The sequence below is a fragment of the Coptis chinensis genome, chromosome 7, assembly GCF_015680905.1.
Source record: "Coptis chinensis isolate HL-2020 chromosome 7, ASM1568090v1, whole genome shotgun sequence".
NCBI lineage: Eukaryota > Viridiplantae > Streptophyta > Magnoliopsida > Ranunculales > Ranunculaceae > Coptis > Coptis chinensis.
In genome coordinates this window covers 4,799,999-4,824,716 of record NC_141462.1, presented here as the reverse complement: position 1 = coordinate 4,824,716, position 24,718 = coordinate 4,799,999, and the positions used below count along the sequence as shown (strand labels likewise).

General features: G+C 36.1%; 1 protein-coding gene and 2 pseudogenes across 4 annotated transcripts in view; 1 reads left to right on the top strand and 2 right to left on the bottom strand.

The window, feature by feature from the left end:
• LOC147485428 (F-box protein At1g30790-like) overlaps positions 1 to 24,718 on the top strand; it is an 81,549-nt gene that overhangs the window by 53,885 nt on the left and 2,946 nt on the right. The window lies entirely within an intron of this gene.
• LOC147485430 (phenylacetaldehyde reductase-like) lies at positions 13,207 to 16,838 on the bottom strand (annotated as a pseudogene). The gene is made up of 6 exons (XR_015201957.1): positions 16,628 to 16,838; positions 15,765 to 15,934; positions 15,450 to 15,643; positions 14,244 to 14,406; positions 13,667 to 13,859; positions 13,207 to 13,518 (listed from the first exon to the last, which is right to left on the bottom strand). The product of XR_015201957.1 is annotated as a phenylacetaldehyde reductase-like (transcript).
• Positions 18,489 to 23,114, bottom strand: LOC147485429 (uncharacterized; annotated as a pseudogene). Its single transcript, XR_015201258.1, has 9 exons — positions 21,985 to 23,114; positions 21,787 to 21,892; positions 21,485 to 21,689; positions 21,127 to 21,259; positions 20,067 to 20,171; positions 19,695 to 19,815; positions 19,410 to 19,611; positions 19,101 to 19,233; positions 18,489 to 18,995 (listed from the first exon to the last, which is right to left on the bottom strand). The product of XR_015201258.1 is annotated as an uncharacterized LOC147485429 (transcript).

Here is a 24,718-nt window from a genome sequence, read left to right as displayed (position 1 = left end):
ACCAATTGTTATCCATAACAAGAGCACTAAAAGAACAGACCATTTCAGTTTTCAAGGGTAGAGGGAACATGCGATTTTTGGTCATCTTCACCATAGCAACAAGCTCATTTTTCTGATTCTCAATACTGCAAACACCTTTGTTAATGCTAATTTTAAGACCTTTTTCTGAAAGTTGGCCCAAACTTAGCAAATTCCAGTGTAAGCTAGGGACGTAATAGACATCAGAAATATGTTCATGTGAACCATCCTTCATTTGAATGAGAACTGTACCTTTGCCCATAATGGAAACTTTTGCTTTGTTTCCAAAATTTACGTCACCGCGTCTGTCATCTAAGTGAGAAAAACAACTCCTTCCGTCCACACATATGGTTGCTACACCGGTGTCCGGATACCATGTGCCATGATGTTCTTCTTCCGAAGCACTACAAGCTAACAACAAGGTTTCTTTCTCCTGAACCTCATCTTGAACATAGTTAGCATGTTCAGACTTTGTCTTAGGCAATTTACCTTTGCACTCTGAACGATAATGACCATATTCCTTACAGCCATAGCATTTAACTTTGGACTTATCAAACTTCCAATCTCCGAAACTTGTTGATTAGAGTTTCTCTCCGGCGAGACATTGGTTTTGAAGGCGATTAGGCTTACCACCCTTGCTGTGACTTTGTGTCTTACCACTGCTAGTATTACCTTTTTCGAACACATTTGTTTTGCACTGAAAAGCTCGTTCTACAGACGACCCTGCATTCCTTTGGTTCATCCTATGCTCATGAGAACATAAAGAACCCATCAACCCTTCAATTGTCATGGTTTTAAAGATCTCTTCCTTCTTCAATTGCAGCAACAACATAATCGAAACGTCCTGCCAAGGATCTCATAATCTTTTGAAGAACACGCAAATCATCCAATTTTTCACCGTTAACCCGTAATTGATTCACAACAGATTGAACTCGTGAAAAATAATCAGAGATAGTTTCAGAATCATTCATATAAAGAGATTCAAATTCACCTCGCAAAGTTTGCAACCTTACACTTTTCACCTTCTCATCTCCTTTATAAGTTTTCTGCAATATCTCCCATGCTTCCTTAGACGTCGTTGCGATCGAAATCTTTTCAAAAACAATCTCGTCTACGGCTTGATAGAGAAAAAAACAAAGCCTTCTTGTCCTTCTTTCTGTTTTCTTTCAAACTCTCCTTCTGGGCTGGAGTGAGAGCTGTAGTTGCAGCTTGATCAATAGGCTCAACATACCTAAGCTCGAGAATCTCGGATAGCTCCTGAAAGCCAAACAAAGCCTTCATCTGGATGCACCATTGATCAAAATTCTTTCCATTAAACCTCGGCAGTTGAGGTTGAATTGATCCATTCATCATTGTAACTTGCTTTCAAGCAATCTAAGTAACAATAAGAACACTAGATAACCAAGCTCCGATACCAAATGTAAGATATTAGATATGAATTCTAATATCTAAATGATCAAAAAACTGAAAAGATAAACTGCTGCAGAAAAGTTTAGAAAGAGTGAAGACTTTAATCAAATACTTACTATCATATTCAATTCAAAAGACTACACCAATTTATAGGTGTTTATAGACTCTTACTTGCTCCTAAAGAAACTGACTCAACTAAGCCATCACCACTTCCTATATTTGTGGCACTATCTATCTAAGATTGTGTGAAACAGGTAAAGACCTGGTCCAACAAAAGACTTGGTGACACATCACACGACCCTTATTGAAACAAAACAATACTACTAGTTTGAGTTTAAACTCCAACACTTGTTAGTGAACCAGACATGTTGTACAAATAGATAGCTGGTATGTAACTGCTATTCAATGGCATAGAGCTTGCCTACGATGTTAATTAGAATCTTGATGTAACGGTGCTCCACGTGGCCTGGTGTATGTTATTAGCATGACCATCCAATTAATTCTAGTAACTAGCTAATTGGCCCGGCTATTGCCGGGCTTACTACATTAATAGTGGATGATCTTATGATTAAGCTAGTTGGACACGAAACGACATTGCTTGATATTGTGGTGCTATGGGTTACCCGATGAATTTGGCACAATCTTGGCCAGGAAATGATGCATGCCATGGTTGGACTTTTATTACTTGTGATTCACAGGGAAAGAATGTGACTATTATTAATTTCTCAAAGCAGCATTTTGTGGGTACTATGTCTCCGGCTTATGGAGATCTTGCTTCTTTGAGAAATTTGTTATTGAATGATAATAATCTTACCGGTAGTATACAGGATGGATTGATTAAGCTTCCACGGCTCCAAGTATTAGATGTCTCGAACAATAATCTTACGTAAAAGATACCGAAGTTTTCCTCCAAAAGTGAATGTTAAAACATCGGGTAATCTCCTTTTGGGTAGTGATACACCCGCCGGAGGTGACACTCGATAATATAGTCATGGAGAGAAACAAAATATGAAAACTGAACTTGACTTGCTTCTTCAGTGATACGTACCATATTTATCGTGATTAAATTCTATGGTGAGCACTCAATTCAGAAAAAAGGTGAAATTGAAATTGAAAGAGAAAAAAAAAAATGTGTCAAGAAAGAAACACACCTGTTCTATTGTTGGAATATAATATTAAACAACGGAAAAAAGATCTACTTAAGCTTGCTAAAGTATCGTTTACACTTGGTCGTGTTAGTAAATTTAGTCCCACACTGGTCAATTATGTAAGATATTGTGCAAGTTACCAGCCTTGAATCTTAGCTTCCACCTCCTTTTCCATTACTTGTTCTTGATCAATTTGTTTCAAGACCGGAAGGAGTAGATGCACCAAGTATTTGGAATAGTTATGTTCTCCATCTTTATTTAACTTCCTTTCGACTTATGTTTCTCCGAAAGAAAAACCATTTGAAATGTACATGATATCACTACTGCAGTATGAAGAAAAAATGTCAAAATGGGAAAATTGATTAAGAGTAATAAATTACGATGCTAAAAAAACCTTATAATTTCCATGTGTAATGCGCAAGCATTGTTTGCAATTGCGGTTTCACGACAAACCGGGCAAGACTCAACAACTTCCGTGTGTGATGGTGTGGATACCTACAATCAATAACAGTGAAGAGAAAGCATAACCATGAAAAAGCGAGACTTTTCGGATAGAACTCTTTTTGCAGCTCTGAAGTTAGTCCGAAATTGAAACACATGGACAAAGAATGAAGTATAACTAAATGTGGTATTAAATTGTAGCCATCTCAGATAAAATAGAGATTACTAATGCCATGTGGTACATTAGAAATATTTGTTTCTTACTTTTTGATTGATCGGTAAAAATCATTTAATATCAGCGATAGATAAATAACACCAAGTTACAATAGTTTACAAAATTATGTCTCATAGGCTCGTAGCATGATTCTACTTGACCATCAAAAAGTGCCCTACACTTGTTCTCCCATTACGTACATGTCGCAGATATCGTTTTTCTAAGTTTATGTAACATGAAAGAGTAAATGAAAGCCTTACTCTTAGAAGATACTTCTTTCCAATTGTTTTGGGATGTTAAACTTATGATATTCAAATTGAACCGAATAAGCTTCATTGTTTCCAATATCTTAGCAATGATTTTCCTTGCGTAATTTAAGGTTGAAATTTTGCAATAACACGGGATTAAAAAGGTTCCCAAATTCATCAAACAACAGTTATCAAAGTAAAAACTTAAAAAGCACAAAATCTCATTACCATAAAAAGGAGAACTTAACAACCACAAAAAGATTTACCATTTTAAGCATGAATGGCAATATCTTTTTGTTTTACATTTCGTGCATCGGACAACCGGCCCCTTTATCATTTCTTTGACATTGGTGGCACATAGTAGAATCTCCATAATCCTCTTTCTATTCATCCCAAAAAATATATTATGTTCAACAATTTATTCGATCCAAAACACAAAATAGGAAAAGGACATGATACATTTTATTGATGAAAACAGATTATTAGTTTAGAATCTACATGAAGTAGAAACAGAAAACACTTACAGTAGTTGGTTTTTTCCTTGTGACACCTCCCGATGGAGTAGGTTCCTTCAAACAGCTTTTAAACCTAGTCGATCTTCTGCCACGACCTAGATCAGATTTTTCCTCCTCTGTCTGCTCAACTTTCTCCACTAATTCCTAGTCCCTTTCCACCACTTTTTCATCATTAGTCTTAGAGACTTTATCGCTTGTGCATGAACCTGTTGGCCTTGTCCAAGAGTTGCCAACTCTGAACATGTACTAATAACACTGACAAAAGTTATTTTATCTGGCCTTAATCTAGCCAACTTCATCAGATTAAACTGATCCAAAGCTCCCTCAGAGCATCGGTTTTGAGCCCCACTGCTATAATCAGATTATGCCAATGACATTATGAACAGGCATCCCTCAAAACTTTCTCCCCATCACTCATATTTCCACATTTCATATACATATGAGCAAGGGAGCTTCCAACAACTAAATCAAAATCAATCCCGACTTCATAACATACCCATGTATCTCTGCGCCCAAGTTTAACCTCCTTCACCCCACACAACCCCTTAAAACACTCCCTAAAGTAAACTTATCAGAAACAATCCCATCCCATGCATTTTCCCAAACAAACACATCCCCTCCTCATTAAACTCAAACTGTATCAACCCACCAACCATAGCATTCCACGTCGCAAGGTTTCTTTCCGGCATTTCATCAAACAAAATCCTAGCACTATCCAAATCCCCATTTTGAACAAACCCACCTATCAAAATATTATAAGACATAACATTCATCCTTGGCAATACACTAAATAAAGTTATACCACTCTCTAAATCCTCACATTTGCAATACATATTAATTAAATGATTCATAACAAACTTTTCTAAACAACACCCAGATGTTATAACCATGGAATGTAACTGTTTCCCTAGTGAAAGTGATTGTTTTGGTATACATCCTTAAATAAGGTGAGAAAACAAATTTAAACGCTTATTGTGAAAAAAGAAAAAAAAAATTACAAATCACTGGTCTAGCAAATTGTGAAAATAAATTTTGTTGATTTAATTTGTTGTTTTAGGCCAAAAATAAATAAATAAAGAAAATAAAAAGTTATTTGAGTGTAAGTGTGAAACTCACCAAGATGTTAAGCTTCCCATTGAACACTGATGAGGTCTCTTCCATTAATTTCTCTCATTGGGCTCGCATACTTAGTGACATCGCATAAACTGATCCGGTTAATTTATATCCCAACTGGCTCCAGTCATGCGGATGGATTGATTGGACTGGGGTTTTGACGAAGAGTCTTTTGCTCTATTTCTTCTTTCATTTCTTCTTGTTTTTTTTAGGTTTGGTGAGAAGAAGAAGTCTGGGTTTTTTTTGAATGGAGGGGCTTGAAGGATGACATTAGTTTAATTTTGGAAGAGGAATAAGAGAGAGAGTTTGAAGAGATGAGTTTTTGTTTGGAGAGTTGAGAGTGTTTTGTAGAATTGAAAAAAAAATATAGAAAGAGGTTTTTATCTATTTTGGGCTACGAACAATTGAAATCGGCAAAAAAAGGCGTAGAATTCATTTTTTTATGTAAAATCTGATGTGTCAGTCTGAGAGAAAAAAGGGGAGCTGACGTTAGGGGTGTCAAAATGGCCCTCAAACCCTTAGCCCGCCCGCCCCGACCCGGCCCATGGGCCCAAAAGCCCTCAAAATGAGGCCCTCACACATTCGTGGCTTTTGGGTGACCCCCGCCCTCAAGCCTTTGAGGGAGGAGGTAAGGGCCTAGACTTTGAAACTTAAGCCCTCCCTTAAGCCCGGCCCTCATTAGGCCCTCAACATTTATTACATATATTTTAATAAAAAAATTTACAATATATTTCATTTTAACATTAATATGCTAAAAATTACTTAAAAAAACGTTTATCTATTAAGTTTGTCAACCTTATAATTTCATTATAATATTTTATGAAATGAATTTAATTGATCTTAATTGACTAATACAACTTTAACAAGTTTTTTTAGTAGTTTGAAGGTTTAATTGTGAAGTGCATTCGATTTTATCATTTTTAACTAATGTTTCTAAATTTATTTTGTAAATCAAATGTATAACATAGTATCCAGCCCTCACGTTTGGCCCTCAAGCCCGGCCCTTCAAGCCCTCTCGAGGGTTGGGGGGTAAAGGCTTCGAGATTTAAGCATTGGCCCGACCGACCCGCCCTCGGTAAATGAGGGTAGGGCTGGCCCGCCCTCAAAGCATGAGGGGCTTCATTGTTGAGGGCGGGCCAGCCCGCCATTTTGACACCACTAGCTGACGTGGGTCACCGGGAGCATTCTCAACTACTCAAGTATTAATGGTCTTTGATTGATTGGTGTAGGTGTGTAATGGACAGACCGTTCAACATATTGTATGTTATCATTCAAAGATAATTGCTAATAAAAGTATCAAGATTTGTGCGTTGCAAATAACATAAATACGAAAAGATATTCTCGCTAACAAGAGAATATAACTTCAAGATGTGGTGGAGCTAGAACTTAGGTCAAAAAGCCCAAAGAGATCGATAATACGTGCTCTTGCGAGATAGTAGGTCGGTGCTTATCAAGACTCAAGGTGACCTTGATGAATTAGAAAGCACGTTGACTCTCTTATGGCGACTCCCGTTGACTCACGTTGACTCTCATTTGACCGTCGTTGTTTAGATCTCAATGGTGGTTGTGTGTCCTTGGGGCTTCCTTAGAGGCTCTGTTCCCACCCAACAACAGCTAAAGGAAGCACCTTTAGTAGATCTCACTAAGAATAATGAAGGAAATGTTGAGAAAAGAGTTTCCTTTGCAGACAAAGTTCGCGGTGCTCAACCTCAACAACTGGATTTGGATTCTCTTCCAGTTCCAGAAATGAAAGGAAATATGCCGATGATTAAGCTACCAAAACAAGCAGTGGAACGAGGAAAGCTTTACTGTAAGTACAGCCTTGTTGGTAGAATAGACTTCAGAAAGCTCAATGTGGAAGAAGTTCGTAGAATTGCATTGGAAACTTGGAAGCCAAAGGGAGACTGGACGATCATTCTTCTTGGTAAAGGATTTTTCATGATTCGGCTAACTTGCGAGGATGACTGGAGGAAGATATGGTGTGGTGGTCCATGGAAATTCAAAGATCAAACTCTTCGATTAACAAAATGGGCCTTTGATTTCGACCCCACGCCCGGGTAAAATCTAGTGCTTTAGTTTGGATTAAGTTTCCAAAACTTGGACAACAATATTGGGATTATGAAATCTTGATGTCTATGGGTAGAGGACTTGGCTCTCCTGTTGGTGTTGACAAACATACTCTGCAAAGAGACTATGGTTTTTTTGCTTTAGTATTGGTTGAAGTAGATCTTGCGAAACCGATACCAAACCAGATACTTGTTGAAGAGGATGAGCATACATCTTTCCTTCAAGAAGTTGAAGTTGAAAAACTCCCAAAGTATTGTGGTCACTGTAAATCTGTTGGGCACCTTGTTGCAGAGTGCAAAGCACTGCAAAAAGGATTTAGACGCAAAGAAACAGTAGTGGCTGAGAAACAAGCTGAGGTTGTGCAAAAACAGAAGAAGAATAAGAGGAATAGAAACAAGAACAAAAATGTACCGATCGAACCAACGAACAATGTCTCAGTTGAGACGATGGGTACAGTTCCCGTTGAGGTGCCTACTACAACACCAACTGAGGTGGTTCCAATTGATGTGGGCACCGTGGATAGTGTAGTTGAGCAGCAAGCAACTGAGGAGGATGCACAAACACAAGAAGATGGAACTGATCACGTTGATGCAATACCACAAGTTGGGGTAGCAGAACATATAGTTACTGATGTTGTTGCATTGCTTCCACTAGCTGTGGAAATGCAATCAATGCAACCTTTGAATGCACCGCAAGCGGAGGTTACAGCTACTAACTGCTCTCTAGCTGTTGAAAATTTTGTTTCTCCAACTCTGTGTAGTCTTACACACTACATTGCACCTCCAGTCAGAGTTACTATGGCTGAAAATACAATTGTGCCGCAAGAGAATAGTCGAGCAGCTGATTCCTATTCTCCCATTGCAAGGACTATGAAGAGTGGAGCATTAGAGCCCGATTCCTCTTCAACGATGAGAATGGCTAAGTTCAATTCTTCTTCCACTACTGGAGAGGGAAATAGGCTCAAATTATTGAATGAGGCAAATTCACTGCTAAGATCGGTTAATTGGGCTGACCTCGCAGATGATGATGAAAATGCCGAGGATGGTAAAGAACCATGGCAGAAGATAGCAAAGAAAAAGTATAAGCCTGCATGGATATCTCAGGAGCAGATTGATGACGAGGATAACTCACATGATGGTGATGAACCATGGCTGTTTCAAAAGGAGAAAGGAAGCAAGACAAAGGGGAAAGATGTGGATCTGACTCCTCTTCCACCCAGGGCAAAGAAAATTCCAGCAAGATATAAATGATTTTCTTTTACTGGAAATGCACATGGTTTAGACTTTGGAATGAAGGCTTCATCACCTTCATGGAATTTATTTTTTGGTTTCAAAGTGGGAACTTAATCCAGGCCGGGTGGTGCTTAACCCCTAGTTTGTAAACTTATTATTATATATAATACATTCACATTTTGCCTGCAAAAAAAATCTCTATATATAATTCGAAGTTGGAGTGGTCCTAAGTCAAAGTGGAATACAGAGAATATGATGACTTCACAAGTAATAATAAATGGGTCACAAAATAATCTTGTGACTGCTAGCTAGAATAGTATATGATCCTGAATATGCTCATGGCTGGGGTTAAAACCACTATATCAGACAAAGATTTCTCACATTAATCACATGCAAATCTGTAGATTCATGTCTTAGCGACCTAGCTTTTACTTCAAAGATGACATTTTTGTATAAACAAAAGAGAAATGGAGAAACTTATCTTGATCATGAGATGATTTGCTTCGGGCCATTGACATATAACCTTTGAAATATTATTGTATTAAGTATGTTCACTGTGAAAAATTCCGCCTAGCTTTTTGTCCATACTTTGTGGGCTTGAGAAAAACGAGTGAAGAATATAGTTTTCTCAAGAACTTGTCCCCGCAGACGGCGCCAATGTTTAGGTATAGATTTATACTTTCAACCTGAGATCGGATTTGATGGAGAAGTGGTTGCACTCTTCCTTTGGAGAAGAGTTGCCTACGTATCGAGTCTTTGGTTAGACTCGAATCAAGCCAATCGTAGTTCTTTAGAGATTGAAGATTGAGCTTTTTGTGGAGTAGATGGAGCCCCTGTGGAGAAGGTGGAGCTTCCCTTTCTAGATGCGTCTGTTATGAAATAAAGACCTGGAGACCGTTGCAGAGTAAAGTCTCTCACTAATGTTGTTGTTGACTATAGTACGCAGCAGTTACATTTATTTCCTAAGTCGTCTGGACGACCTGACCTTAGAGCGTAATGCTTGTAGGTCATGGTGCCGACCTGTGATTGGAATCTGGACACGTGGTCTGCCACGAGTGGTTGAGAGTGGAGGGTACTGACATTCACAAAGAAACTAAATTAGTTTTTCACAAATATCATATCTTGATGGTGGATTTGAGAAAGTTGTTACCTAGTAACACCTCTATAAATGGAGCTTCTTTTACCAACAACACAAGGTGGCATTTTACTGATTCGTTTTTTTGGTAGTGCTTTAATCCTCTGTATATCAAAAGATTATGATGATCCATTACATTTTCTGAAGTTTCTCCTCCTCCACTACTTTCTACTACTGCTATTGCTTCAGCTTTAAGTTTTGGTTCACATGATGATCGTAATGGCTCAAATCAGATAGCAAAGTAGGCCTCCTCGCTTAGGGCCCCAGTGAGCCCAAGGCCCATACAATATAATCCAGCCATTGAAATAAAGAAAAAAAATTAAAACAAAAAGCCACTATTGTTTTTCATTTATTTTTAACTGTTGGATAAACGTTTTTACATTGGCAAATTGGAAACCATAAAATCACGTTAAAGTAGTGTTAAACACTTAAACTCCTTCAGTTCCCTCGCCTTCTCTAACAAAAAATAGTACACCTCTATAACTAATTAAAGTTCTTCATCACCCCATGACAAATAATCAAGTATATATACGCCAACAATTCAATCTTATCTATATCATTTTTTTGCCTTCTATATGGTTTTTTTTTATAATCTCGCTCTCTCTCTCAATATTTGTTTTATTTGGTGTAGAATTATTCTGCATTCTCTCTCTCTATATTCGCAATTCTTTGTTAAATAAATCTATTAAAGTTTCAAATTTGTGCGAAGACTATTCAAGAAAGAAATAAGATAAAGCTTGGATCATATGAAATAACGTAAACAAATCAATAACATGTTGTGAGAAAAAAAATAAAAAAGATGTAACAATTTTTATTTGTTAAAGTAGTGTTAAACACTTAAACTCTTTCGGTTCCTCATTTCTCCAACGAAAAAATAGCACACCTCCATAACTAATATAATTAAAGTTTTTCATCACCCTCATAACAAATAATTAAGTATAACACCAACAATTCAATTTTACCTATATCATTTTTTTGTCTTCTATGGTTTTTCCCAATAATTTCTTTTTCTTTCTATATTTGTTTTATTTGGTGTAAAATTATTCTGCATTCTCTCTGTCTATTTGCAATTCTTTCTTAAATAAATCTATTAAAGTTTCAACTTTGTGCGAAGACTATTCAAGAAAGAAAAAAGAAAAAGCTGGGATCATATGAAATAATGTCTAAGCACTTAAAATCGGTTTTCAGATGTAATCGGTCTAAGAGCGATATGTGATTAATCGGTGATTAATCGGCGATTTAATCGGTTTTATATTATTATATACAATTATATCTTCAAAATATTTTAATATAGAATAGCAACAATATTAAATGTATTAATAAAAATTATTATTAATTAGTAGGCATTGTTATCCTTGTTCTTATTTATTTTATTGTTATTAAAATTTTAGTTGTTTTTATCTAATTTGTAGTTTCATAAAATAAAAAAATTATCTCATTCTTATGTAATATTAATATTGCAATTTCAATGCATTTGGTGTGACAAAATTTGCAAAGCTCTCTTTCAATTTGATTGATTGAATAAAAAATAGTTATTAGTGGAAAAAACATAGAAAATAGTCAAAATATAACTTTTTTGGATGAGAATATATATTAAAAAAACTTAGTAAAACTTTAAAAAATATAAGTATAGATACGTGGCTTAACAAGAAAAGTAGTATGGCCATGTAACTAACATTGGTAAGCACCATAGTACTTCTTTACAAAAATAGAATAAAACAATGTTTGACTTTAAGCTTTGACCATCGTCCTCAATCTCTCTGGTTTTGCTGCTGGTTCTCTCTCTGTCCTCTCTCTTTGTATTTTGAGGAACCCATCACTCCTCAAAATTCCATCCATCGTCCTCAATCTCTCAAAATATAGATCTTGTTTGTATTTTGAGGAACCCATCACTCCTCAACGAATCACTCCTCAAAAATTCCATCCATTTGCGCCTGAATATTAATATTGTTAGGATCCGATAATATCGGCAAGGATTTTCTCATTTTTTTCGAGAAAACAGTGTTTTCTCGTGTTATCGGTCGATATGACCGATTAAATCGGAATCGAAAGTATTAACCGAGAAATCGGATAAAAGCATATCGCTCAACCCAGGATATTTATTAATCGCCCGATTAATCGTTGATATAATCCGATATTAACTGCTTAGAATAATGTATACAAATCAATAAGATGTTGTGAGGGAAAAAAAATATGTAACAATTTTTATTTGTTAAAGTAGTCTTAAACACTTAAACTCCTTCCACCAACCAACAAAAAGTAGCACGCTTCCATAACTTATTAAAGTTCTTCATCACCCTATAACAAATAATCAAGTAGCACACTTCCATAACTTATTAAAGTTCTTCATCACGCCAACAATTCAATCTTACCTATATTATATTTTTGTCTTTTATGATTTTTTCCTATAATTTCTCTTTCTTTCTATATTTGTTTTATTCGGTGTATAATTATTCTACATTCTCTCTCTATTTGCAATTTTTTGTTAAATAAATCAATTGAAGTTTCAAGTTTGTGTGAAAACTATTCAAGAAAGGCAAAAAGAAAAAGTTAGGATCATATGAAATAACGTAAACAAATCAATAAAATGTTGTGAGAAAAAAAATAAAAAAAATGTAACAATTTTTATTAGTATATATTAATCATATAAGATTTCTTATTCGAACTTTGCTTAGGGCCCGATTATCTTGAGCCGCCCTGATGATGATGAAGCCATTAATTTAGAAAATCTAAAAACTCTAGATTTTTTGAGAAATGAGAGGAAGTGAACAGTGTGTTTGAGTAGAAAAAAGTGTGTCTCTGTGAAGTGTTTTTTCTTGTTTTTTTAAGTGAGAAGAAATATAGACGTTGGTTTTACTTTAATGGAATTTTCAAGCACGATGAGTGTTTAGCTGGTCGTGGGACCAAGATTTGTTATCGTGCTCTTTTTTGGGTTGTGTGGGCCACGTGTTAAGGGCCAATTCTTATTTTTCCTGGTGTGTACATGGGCCTCGGGCCCGGTCTATGGTCCCAGTAAGGCCGAAGCAGCAATTGTTGTCTCAAATTTGAGTGTGCACATAGAGTCCGAATTTGTGGACAGAGTACATTTCTATTTGTTAAATCCATTTTCGGGCAGTGTTTAATAGTTTTTTTTGGGCATTCACTGATTTCACTCCACCAGATAATAAACTAAGGTCTTGAGACAGCAAACAGTTAATTATTCACAAACTTATTCTGGTGCACGTATACCGGTATACGCTAGAGTGAAGTGGTGAACCAAGCAAATGGCCTAGAGTGGGTGAAAAAGAGGCTTTCTTCTGCAAGTTCTCGTTTTTTTTTTTTTTTTCCCTCACGTGGGGTGAAGAAGAAGGCTTTCTTCTTGCAAGTTATCATTTTTTTCCCCTCGTGTGATTAAGTTGAATGAATATCGTTATCTTACCTTTCCCAAGAGATAACGTACGTTATCTTACCTTTCCCAAGAGATAACGTAATCCTTGTTATCGGCCATTTATGTTCTCCTTATTCATAAGTTGTGGCCCATATTCTGAAAATGGACTTGACCAAACAACTAAACACCTTATCAGGGGTCTTATACATCATACGGCTACCCAAACCTCATCTCAAAATTAAAGCTCGACTGAGAGGCCTGTCTAAGAGGTTTCACAAAGAGAACGATGTTGAGATCATTGAGCTTGCCAACATGTATTTCATTATAGAAACAAATAACCACAAGATGACATTTCAAACCTATATATCCGAGTACCAGATACAAAGTATAAAGAGCAAAGGTTATATAAAGTTGAAAATCGTCTAATATCATCAGGCGCTAGCACTGCCTACATATATGGAGTACTCAAAAGCTGACTAACTTCTTCTCCTTAAAGCTTTCAACAGTTTCCTTGAGGCTGACTTCCAAAGGAATGAAGTCAGTGCCCAAGCTCTTTGCCTTCTCTTTCGAGACATTATAGTCTGGAACAAAAGGCTTGTCATCAGCATCCCTGTGAAAAAATATATCCATGAAACAAAAATATTTGGTTCAATATCAGTTTCTGTTTCCCCAAAATGTAGATACTGATACCTATGGACCTAACTGATTATAGATTCTAAGACATGATAATCCACTTTCTTCAAGAGGTAGAAACATACTTCTCAGGATGTTGAATCTGAGGGTAGAGCTCTCGTAAAATCTTCACAATTTCTGAACAGTGAGCATATTTTCCAACTATGCAATACCTTCCATGCGCTGAAGGAACCTCGAATGCAAGAATATGTGCATTGGCAACATCTTTAACATCAACCCATCCAAAACTTAAGTTGCTATATATATCTGTCTGTATCCCTGCATTGATTAACCTTTTACACCCTTAGACCCCCAGGAGAAACATAGATAACTTCAAAATATGCAACTTTATCAGGTCATCCTTTTACACATGAGCAAAATTGTGATAGAAAGCTTATCATGTTGCATAGCACAAAACGTTCTACCAAAAAGTTTTGTAATTGCTCACGTTATAGAAGTAATTGTCATCTATTACGATTGAAACTCTACTGAACATGTGCAGTGTGCTCCTATCTGAGTCTAAAATTCTTCAGAGTAGGACCCTTAAAACCATGATGAATGAACGATTGAAATAAAAAGAACAAGTCAGTATTCTACTCCACAGTCCACATCACCAAACACATACTATAAAGAGATTGTCCACAACCATAAAGAAAACCATACCATTTATCAAGTTCAGAATGATCTCAGTGCTTGAATTAAGCGTTGGCTGTAAAAGAGGACCAATCACGAATGCTGGATGTATGGTAACCAAGTCAATTCCATGCTCTTTTGCAAATTTCCAAGCAGACTCTTCAGCTAAAGTCTTCGAAAGTGCATACCAACGCTGCTCGATTAACATAGTAGATATTAGACATCATATGTTATTTATGCCCCCCAGTACTTTAGTAAGTAGCACTAAACACATGACCACAGATAAAACCACGCATGAATTGAAGCACCACGACAAAACTTACTATGGTTCATTTGAGCGTGAATGCAAAGAGTCAAAGACTAAAGAACAGACAATTTCTAAACATTGTCTGAGCAATTACTTGACAATGGAGAACAGGAGAATATCAGTGGTGACAAGAATGTTGTCCAGAAAACTACATTACAGCGACGTTCACAAACAAACATGCTCTAAACTCTTGGCAATATTAATTGGCGCGGTAAGCAGAATATCGTTGAGTTAACGTTGTGTATCAGTGCTCATTGTTTAATCTCTCATGCTTGAGTCCTTGCTCTTTACCATCCCTGATTTATGTCCAAATTTTGTATACAAAAGTTTCATAGAAATGTCCGAACCATTTGGAAGTGGCCTGTTATGTGAATGAAACTAACAGGAAACCTCTAGGAACTGACTTGGCGGAAACCAAAGGTAGCACCTCTCACAATGAAAGTTTAGGGTGGACTTGGATGTAAATATGCTGGCTACGTAAGTTATCTCTTGCAAAGTGAATAGAGATAATAAGATAGACAATGCAACAACATGTTTCAGATGACCTTGTCGTTCAGTTTCAGTAAGACACAACAAGCACTTTTAATTTAACTTAACCATTTTGGAAAATAGTCCAGGAGAAACACTATTGCCGTAGAATAAAAGAAGTAATCACTGAAGATGAAATCAAGTCCAACATGTGTTTGTGACAATGGGTCTGCAGATGCTACTGAAATGTTGTGGACCTGAATGTGCACAGTTTCCTACTCCCTGATCAAGCATATGACAAATTCTAACATATAAAACAATTGAACAGAAAATCAAGTTGTAAGTTCCTCAAACAGATGAAGAAGATATCACATGCTCAAACTAGCATCATAAAAGGGACAAAACTAGTAGAGTTTCGTACTTGTCATTTCAAAAAAGCTCAGATAATATATAGGAAGCACCTTTGACTCTCTACAGAAATCTGAATCACTAAACCATGTCTCGTCAACTACAACTTCAGGAGTTCGAGGTTTTCCGTTGTGTAGAACTGAAGCCATAGAGGATGTCACAACCACCCTTTTTCACAGAAGGCGTTTTTGCACCACGACCCAAATGCGTTGAGTGTTCCCTTCACGGGCGGGTCAATTATTTCAGTCTGAAAAATGTAAACAATTGAAGCTAACACACGATCAGAATAAAAATTTGTGCAGGGGGAACTTGGGGCTAAATTCAATAGATTTATGGTAATGTCAGCATAAGATATACATAGACCAAACCTGTGGATCTGCTGCCTTAAAAAAACAGGGTGAGGCTGTATGGAAAACACCTTCACAACCATTAATTATGGAGTCAAAACAGCCTTCGTCGACTAAATTTGCTTTGAACAAATGAAGTCTGTCGTTTGCTCCAGGAAGTCGACGTAAGTGCTCAGTTTTTCTAGAATCATCTGCAACATTTTATCAACTTAACTATTTTGTTAAACAACTGGAAGAGATGGTATCATAGTAATCATCTGATTGGCGAGACATTGGTCATACCATCTTGAAATATAGAACATGAACTCATCTTACTGCTCTTTTCAGACGAAAAGCAATTAGACTGCTATATGTTGCGCTTGAATATTTACAACAAGAAAAATAACATAATTCACTATTAATCTACTTTTTTCCCAAGGGGTGATAGAGTACTAATTAGCTAAAATTCAAAGAATTCACTGGTCACAAGTTCACAACTCACAAAGGCATGTTTGATATCTTAAATTTGTCTATAACTGGGTAAGAGTTTTCTTAAAATCCTGGGGTTGAGTGCTTGAGTGCCGCTCTTCATCATCCCGCAGTAGAGGTCTGGAATACCAATCAATAACATCTATACATAGCTTAATTGCTATGTGGTGTGTGGACTAAAAAATTCGGATGTGGGCATGTGGCTGAAGCTGGGTGAATTGAATCAGTAGAATTACTTTAACTTGTGAACCTCTGTAATACTTACACACTAGATAAGCTAGAAGAAGGGTGATTCCAATAAACAAATAAAATGAGTTTGCTTATGTTTTTCTACTACTTCTTCTGGCAATTGTGTGTTTAGTCAGATTCAGCTAAGGACTACTCCATAACAAATATGAGAAGAGAAGAGAACTGACTTGGGTCACGAACAGAAGCTTTAACAGTGTAACCGCGTTCAAGCAGAAGCTTCACAAGCCATGAAGCTATGTACCCTGAAGCACCTGTAACACACACCGTCTTCCCTGCTCCTGAACTACTACTCATTATCTCTCTCTCTCTCTTTCAATCTGCCTCTTTAATGGTAGGTATATTTGTTTCTTGATTCCTTATTTTATATATAAATGATCGTTCTTGTCTCGGTCTTACTTGTGAACTTGTCTCACCATTACTTAAATGAAATCCCAGTAAACTAAGGCGTCTCCTTAGGACCCACACACAAGAACTAATCCTTTCGACTTCTAGTCATTGCCTCATTGGATAGGAAATGCATGAACATTTGTGGTGGGATGTTCTGATGTTCGACACAGCATACAAGATTACAAGTCAAGTACGTACACTGCATTAAACTCAGGCAACTAATCATTGAGAACAACCAAAAGAAACATCAAAATTTCTAGAGAAAAAAAAAAAAGAAACATAAAAACCCAAGTAAGGCCAAGTGAAAGCAGTGAATTACATGTCAACTTATGAATTGAGAATGTAGCCGGCCACTACAGTAAATATTAAGGGTTATGCGATCAATAATTCTACACCGACATATAGAATTTGACACAGTTGACCCGACACGTGGCGTGCACAACATCAATGTTGCACTACTGAAAAATCACCACTACAATATTAATGTTGCCACCGAAAAAAATCACCGCAACGTCAATATTGCACCGGTAAAATATCACTTCAATATCAATGTTGCCAGACTTGTGAAAATCAATAGAATTGATAGTTTGTTATGAAGAAAATATGAAAATGACAAAATAAAAATGGAAAGATGATAATGGAAAAATCGAGAAAAAGTGTTTTGAGTAAGAGAAAAGAGATTTTTGGCTCTTATTTTCACCATTGCAACATTGATGTTACAACAGACCACATTACTGTGTCTTGACTGTGTCATTTTTCTTGTATCAGTGTAGTATTACTCGTTATGCGATAGACAACAATAGTTGCCCAAAGAGCCAAGTGATGAAAGCCTAAACAGTCTACATTCATAGAGTTGAAAAATTCCATAACATATAATCATGTATATAATTTGGTACATAGACGGGCAAATGTAAATGTGTCTTGCACAACCACGGGTCACGGCTATATTATCACTTGGACCATCGAATAAGGTGTTTACCAATAAAATATTTATTAATTCAAAGCCCTTTGACAACTTTTCAGTGAGGTGGGCTTCTTCTCCATTCCAATCTCGACCATGCAAATATTTGTTACTTCTTTTGTTTTAAGTTCTAACTCCCGTCATTTTTTCTTTTGTGTATTTGAAAAAACAAAAAACCAAAACATTATCTACAAATAGAATTTGGGTATTCAAAGAAGAACCATCTTCACAAATTCTTTATTTTTATACTTTCAATATTCTCTCTATCTTTACAATCTAGTGCAGTGTTTTTGAATTATCAATTTTTTTTTTTTGGACTTCAAGTAATACGGAGATTATGTTGAATTGAAGTTTGGTTGTCATTTTGAAATTACTAATCCAGATTATCTTTGGGTTGATTTGTACCAGACAAATCTGAGGACCAAACAGTCTCCCGACTGATTACTTTTGGGGTATCCATCACAAATTATACGTAGCAAAATGTTGACTATCTTTTGGGAAATGAAAGATAACGATATCAAGGGAAGATTTGAGGCGCGACCTTGATCGTTTGCGCCGTACCATTGGATGCACTATATGAATCTGTTTTGGATGCCCATAGTTCACACAATCGTCGTACTTGACACAGAAGCTCATCCCATTTATCACGATAATATATGTGTCATCCAAGACTGTTTATCAGTTGTTCGATTCATCTCTTTCTAGCAAGTATATGACAGGGAGGAAATAAAGGATGGGCGAAAACAGATGAGAATCTTTAAAGTTTAAACAATGTCAGCAAAAGTTAAAAGAAGAAGCAGAAGCCTAGAAGCATGCACACCATTTAAATTGACATTTTGGCTTCCTATACACTAATACACTTCGTAACTCCCTCATGTAAGACATTAAAAAAAACTCCCTCATGTAAGCAATGTCCTCAATACGAGGAGAAAGGCTCACATGAACAAAGACCATTGCAACTGGTTACATTTTTACAAGCAAAACATATTAAAAAAATATTTCCTCTTCCACCAGATAATACCATTGGATGACGATGTCAAGCAAACCTTGCAGCCGCATGAAAGGAGTTTCTTTGAGTTAAATAATGTTGCAAGTGCAGAACAGCAGGTTTCCTTTTGCAAGGACACTACTCAAAGATGACCATCGTTTTGCCCAGTCTGAGTAGTCCAACGATCATTGTTTTCAATCTGTTGACATCAACAAACATAACATGTTTAGAATATGATCTCTGTGAACATGGTTAGGTTGCTGAAATGATTAATTCAAAGTTCTACTAACGATAAGTGACTCACAAGAGTTTCTGAATGATGATGTGGTAACAACAGCCTGACTTCAGACAAGACCATTAGTCAGAAGGACGGGGCAAGAAGTAACACTGCTTCGTTTCATCCAAGGATCACATTTCTGCAAAATCCTCTTTTATCACTAAGGAAAACATACGATAATCAGATCAGCTTTGACAAAACAATATAAATCCAAAGATCTCAACTAAATGTTCTAACATTTATGTGATGTAGATTTAAAAATTAGAGAACATTCAGCAATTATAAGCACGAAAGAGAAGTGTCTGCTTTTGAATTTAGAACAGTGATGGTAACAACCTTTCGATTCTGAATTTGTAAAGAACCATTCCTTGAAGCTGAAGATCTTCCATCAAACAGAGTCACGATTGGAGACGCTGGCCTCACACTGATATTTTCAAACTTTTAGTTCCTCACTCAGCGAGAACTTCGGAAGAGCATCGTGGTGAAGGTGTTGAAATGTGATCACCAACTTTTCTTTTGACGGATTCTGTAAAATGTCCTGAAGCAAATGAGCTATCCTGAACATGATTAATAAGAAGCATGCACCACCATGGAAAAATGCCTATCTTGGAGGTTTCATACCTATTCTTTCATGGATAGAAGCAACAGAAGCTGTGTCACCACATTTCCAAGCAATAGCAGAAATATTTTGATACATTTCGAGTGTAGGTTGGAGTCCTGCTTCTTCCATCCAGTGCAGTACCTGCAGTCAAGTTTCACATATTTAAAAAAAAAAACAATCAAGGCCTATCATGATGCATTAACCCATGCTTCATCAAAATCTTTGATACCAAGTTGACTCACACTACTCAAAACGAGGCTTTGGGAAAAAGTAGCCCTTACACTGTTAAATTTGTGTAGTCGAGTGTGCCATACATAAAATTTGTCTCTGTAAGTGTTCTATTATGATACTACCACTGCACATTTTAATGTACGGAGGTAAGAAAGAGATACCTCAATGTACTTCCTCCATTTTCTGGCAGCCAAAAGATTCTTCAACAATATTGAGTATGTCCCGAAGTTGATTTCTGCTCCTGATGCTACCATCTTGAAAAACAGCTGCATACACAAGAAGGGAAAAAGAAGTCAATTATCAGAAGCTGCATGCTATAGTTTTAACAATCACAATGCGAGGAAGAGAGAAAGAGCAAGCTTCAAGTGAGCATGAAACCAAAGATATGAATTTGTTTTCATGGTTTATATATACAATATAAACTCACGTGATACATACACATACAATAGAGTATAAATAATCAAGCACACTCTGAGCTGCATCTATCACGTGCTTTTTATCTAACCTTATTGAGTCATCTACTCAAAGCAAGACTTTAAATAATTACATTGGATTGTTTGTGACGTTTATAATAAAACTGGAAAACACCTATCAACACCCACACATCTCCACCCGCCACCCCTCTCTCCTCTAGTTGCACTTCTATACTTCATTAATATAGCACTTTTCGAAAAGAAACTATCCAGCACATATACAGAGAAACTAATCGACTTGCGGATGCACTAGCAGCTTCTATCCCACTCGTTAGATACATAGAGATAATTCCTAGTTCCTTTTCAGAGGATATGAAAAAAATTATCTACGAGGATGTAATAGGAAAAAAGTACTTGAGAATGTAACCAAACTTCTACTATTAATGAAAAGGGGTAGAGGACCTCTATAACAACCTCGCTTGCCAATCAAAAAAAAATAGCTCTTTTCTTAAACTCAAAAAAACTCCTCTTGACCCATGTAAAAGCATCACTCATATTTTTTTTTCTTAACCATGTCATAGTCAACATATATTGAATGGGCAATACCAAACAGTAATAAACGGAACTGTTTGATTACATTCTTAGAACCATGAATACGAAATCCTATCTAACTAGATAGGGTAGCATCACTAACGATGTAACTTCATATATCGTCTTGGAATGATAAGCGGAATAGAAGCCTACTTTAGAATGCAAAACACAACCATTTCTATGTTCAAACAGCAAGTGTAATGAAATTCAAATATACCTTCATCATCGTCTCTATCTTTCCACTTTTCCCAAGGAAAAGAAGAAGTTGATTTAGAAGTCCAATAGAAACTACTGAGAATGACGGCTCAATCATTTTAATTACATTAATTGTCGTCCTCCAATTTCTCAACCTTCAACAAAATGTAATAGCCATGGTTAAAGAGCTAGAACTAAATTTTCAGACATTCAGAAATACTATTAAAAGATAGAAATGAATGTTAATCAATTCACAACAAACTGAAGATAAACCACACAAGAACTAAGATACAATCTTTTCTTTTTTCTTTTTCTCCTGTAGCTCAATGCTTGTACGCGTCGGCATTTTCTATTACAAGAAAACATAAAACAAAACTTACATGCTGCAGGCTGAGACGATTTCGAAGAAAGTACCATCATTGAAAGAAATAGCTTTCTCCCTCATGAACTCTGCCAGGAGGAGAACTCTAGCTGGCTGGCCTCCTCCATTTAAAGCTTTCATGAGAGATGAGATTGCAATAGAATCAGGTTGAATGCCATTCATCTCCATATCCTTGAACAACGCATAAGCTTTTTCCCAGCTCCCTATACGTAAATAGGAAGAATGAAAAGAGAACCTCAACTAAGTGGCTGAGCATATTTCAGTTAACCATAACTAATAAGCTTCAAGTACTATATTTACCTGCTGCATCATACGCTTGCATCATGGCAGTGTATGTTATAATATCAGGATAGCAACCATTTGTCTTCATCATAGTGAACAAAGATTCTGCTCTATCGAGCTGACCCTAAAAATTTGATAAGTTTCATAAAGATTACAAACACCTTGAAATTCATTGTGTTAGCATCAACACAAGTAAGACGATAAGAGTGCACTTACCACTTTGCTGTAAGCGCAGATCGCTGATGAGTACACCTCCTTAGTTAAAGGAATTTTAAGATCCATCATCTCATCAAAAAACTTCACTGAATCCCCATACTTTGCTATCTTACAAGAACCACTTATAAGCACATTGAAAGTAACAGAATCAGGTCTCAATCCTTTTTCCTTCATAAATCTATATATATTTAAACCTTTTTCATACTCCCCCAGACTCATGTAGCTTCCAATAGCCGAGTTGCAAGCAATGGTGTTCAATTGGATGCCTCGAGATTCAGCAGCTGAAAGTACAGAATCGATGTTCACCTGTCAACCACAGCGGCTACAGGCAGACAATAGGGTGCATATAGTCACAATGTTAGGCTGGATTCCATCACCTTCCATTTCACGCAACACCCCTACAGCTTCTGCTAATAATCCTTCAGATCCATATGCATCAATCAGAGCATTGTAACTCACTAAATTTGGCTTCCATGAGTTTCTTTTTGATCTTGTCAAATATTTCTCTGGCCTTTTCAGGTTGTTGTGATCTACCATAAGCATTAAGCAATGAAGTATATGATACAACATCAGGGCGGATGCCAGTCTTTTTAAGTTCATTAAAAACTGATAAAGCCTCCTTATGCTTTCCAAATGAAGCGTAAGCACCAATAAGTGCATTATACGAAACAATATTAGGTTTTAATCCTTCTGCAAGCATCATGTCAAACACAGCTTTGCAATTTTCAATTTGTCCACTGACAGAATAAGCACGAATAATAGTAGTAAAGTCACAATATCAGGATTGCTCTCTGCTCTTTTCTCCCTCATTGAGTTGAATATGTCCACAGCTTTCCCATATTCTCCCACCTTTACTAGGCAATATATGACTATGTTAAGGGTGATTGTATCAGGACGGATATTTGTTCCTTTCATCAATTCAAAATAAGACAAAGATTTTGAATACTGGCCACCAGTTTTGTAAGCAGATAAAACAATGTTATGAGTCGCCAAATCAGGCCCAACTCCATTTTCTGTCATTTTCTTGCACACATTCAAAGCTTCTCTCCAATCCCACTAGATCCACAAGCATTAATAAGATTGTTGTATGTTACCCGACTTGGAGGAATCTGCATCTACACACACACACACAAAAAGAAAACATCAGGTGGCTATGTTGCAAAAACAAAAAGAAAACAACGATTAAGAACGCCTTCAATATCATTCCAGTGTTTAATCTTAAGAATCTTATTAACCACCTCAGAAATAGTCCAATCAACTTAAGCGTTTAGGTAAATCATCTTTTCTCAAGCCGTTAATTTGATTAGTGACATTGTGTTTCCCTTTATCGTAGTCTACAAACCCTACTTTGTTTTCCTTCCAAACTTCCTCAGTGTTGACCTTTTTCTTACAAAGAATATGGAGTTTTCGAGGAATGGGTTTTTTTGAGTTTTGAGGTGGTGGAATTTGGGTGGAGAAGAAGAAGAAGTGAGTGGAGGAGTTGAGTGTTGTCATCATGGATAATGAGCGGGAACCAACCAGTGACTTCTGATAACAGAATAACGACCAAAATATCGATAAATATCGCTGCACTGGCGATGAAATATGTCCAAATGATCTGAAATTTTGGTTTTTCATTTGGCGCAGTTCGAAGTAAGTGGGCGTAGAATGGTTTTTATTATTTTTATTTTATAGGATTATTTTTTTTTTTCATTTTACACTGGGGTCGAAGTGGCTTAGAATGGTTTTTATTATTATTACTATTGTTTTTCTTCATTGGACGCTGGTTTCAAACCCAATGCAATTCAGTACCAGAATGAAAAAAACAGTTTTTTTTTTTGTTGTGAAATGAATTAAATACCTAATTTGGTTAGTGTTTCACTTAATTCCAAAACTGCTCTTATTATTTTTTGTTACATTATCATCATATATATACAAAATTATAACCCAAGTACCAAAAATTTAAATCGATACATATTTGGTAAAATGTTCAAACTATATTGTACTTTTTATTCTCCCTTTGATACAATCATTGTCACCAAGTACGGTACGGGTTTAAAACGGTGTACTTGAAAAAAACTTAGTTCGTGTTTTAAACGGAACGTCTCGGGAAAAAAACGGAAAAAAAAACGTAAAAAAACGTGGGGCATAAAAAACGGGTTTAAAATGGTAAAACGGGTTTAAAACGATAATACGTGATAATAAAAAAAAAACGGTAAAAACCGATGATAAATAATATAATAGATAAAGAGTTTGATTTTCTATAAAAGTGGAAAAAAAAAATAGACACATAAAATAAAAATAATAATAATACAAATGAAAGAAAATTCAAATACATGAAAATATCAAATTATCATTACTCATCCAAATACTATAAGTTTTAGATTCAATTGCAAAAACACTACTCAAAATAAGATACTACTAATTACCAACCATAATGACATAATTAAGTACTACAAATAAGTTAATAACTTTAAAATTTTCAATTAATTATTAATAGTCCAAAGCAAAATAGAACGGTCTCAATAAGTCAATCTAACGCCCACTCTTCAAAAAGGTAAACTCCAAAACCCTTTTCTTTTCTAGCGTTTCAAAAAAAAAAAAAAAAAAGTTTTAAACGGGAGATTTTCAAAATCTCGGGTTTTAAACGTTTTTTAAGTTTAAAACGGGTTTAAAACGTTTAAAACGCGTTTTTTTTTTAAAAACCCGGGTTTTAAACTAGAACCAGACACCTTAGCAATATCTCGGGTTTTAA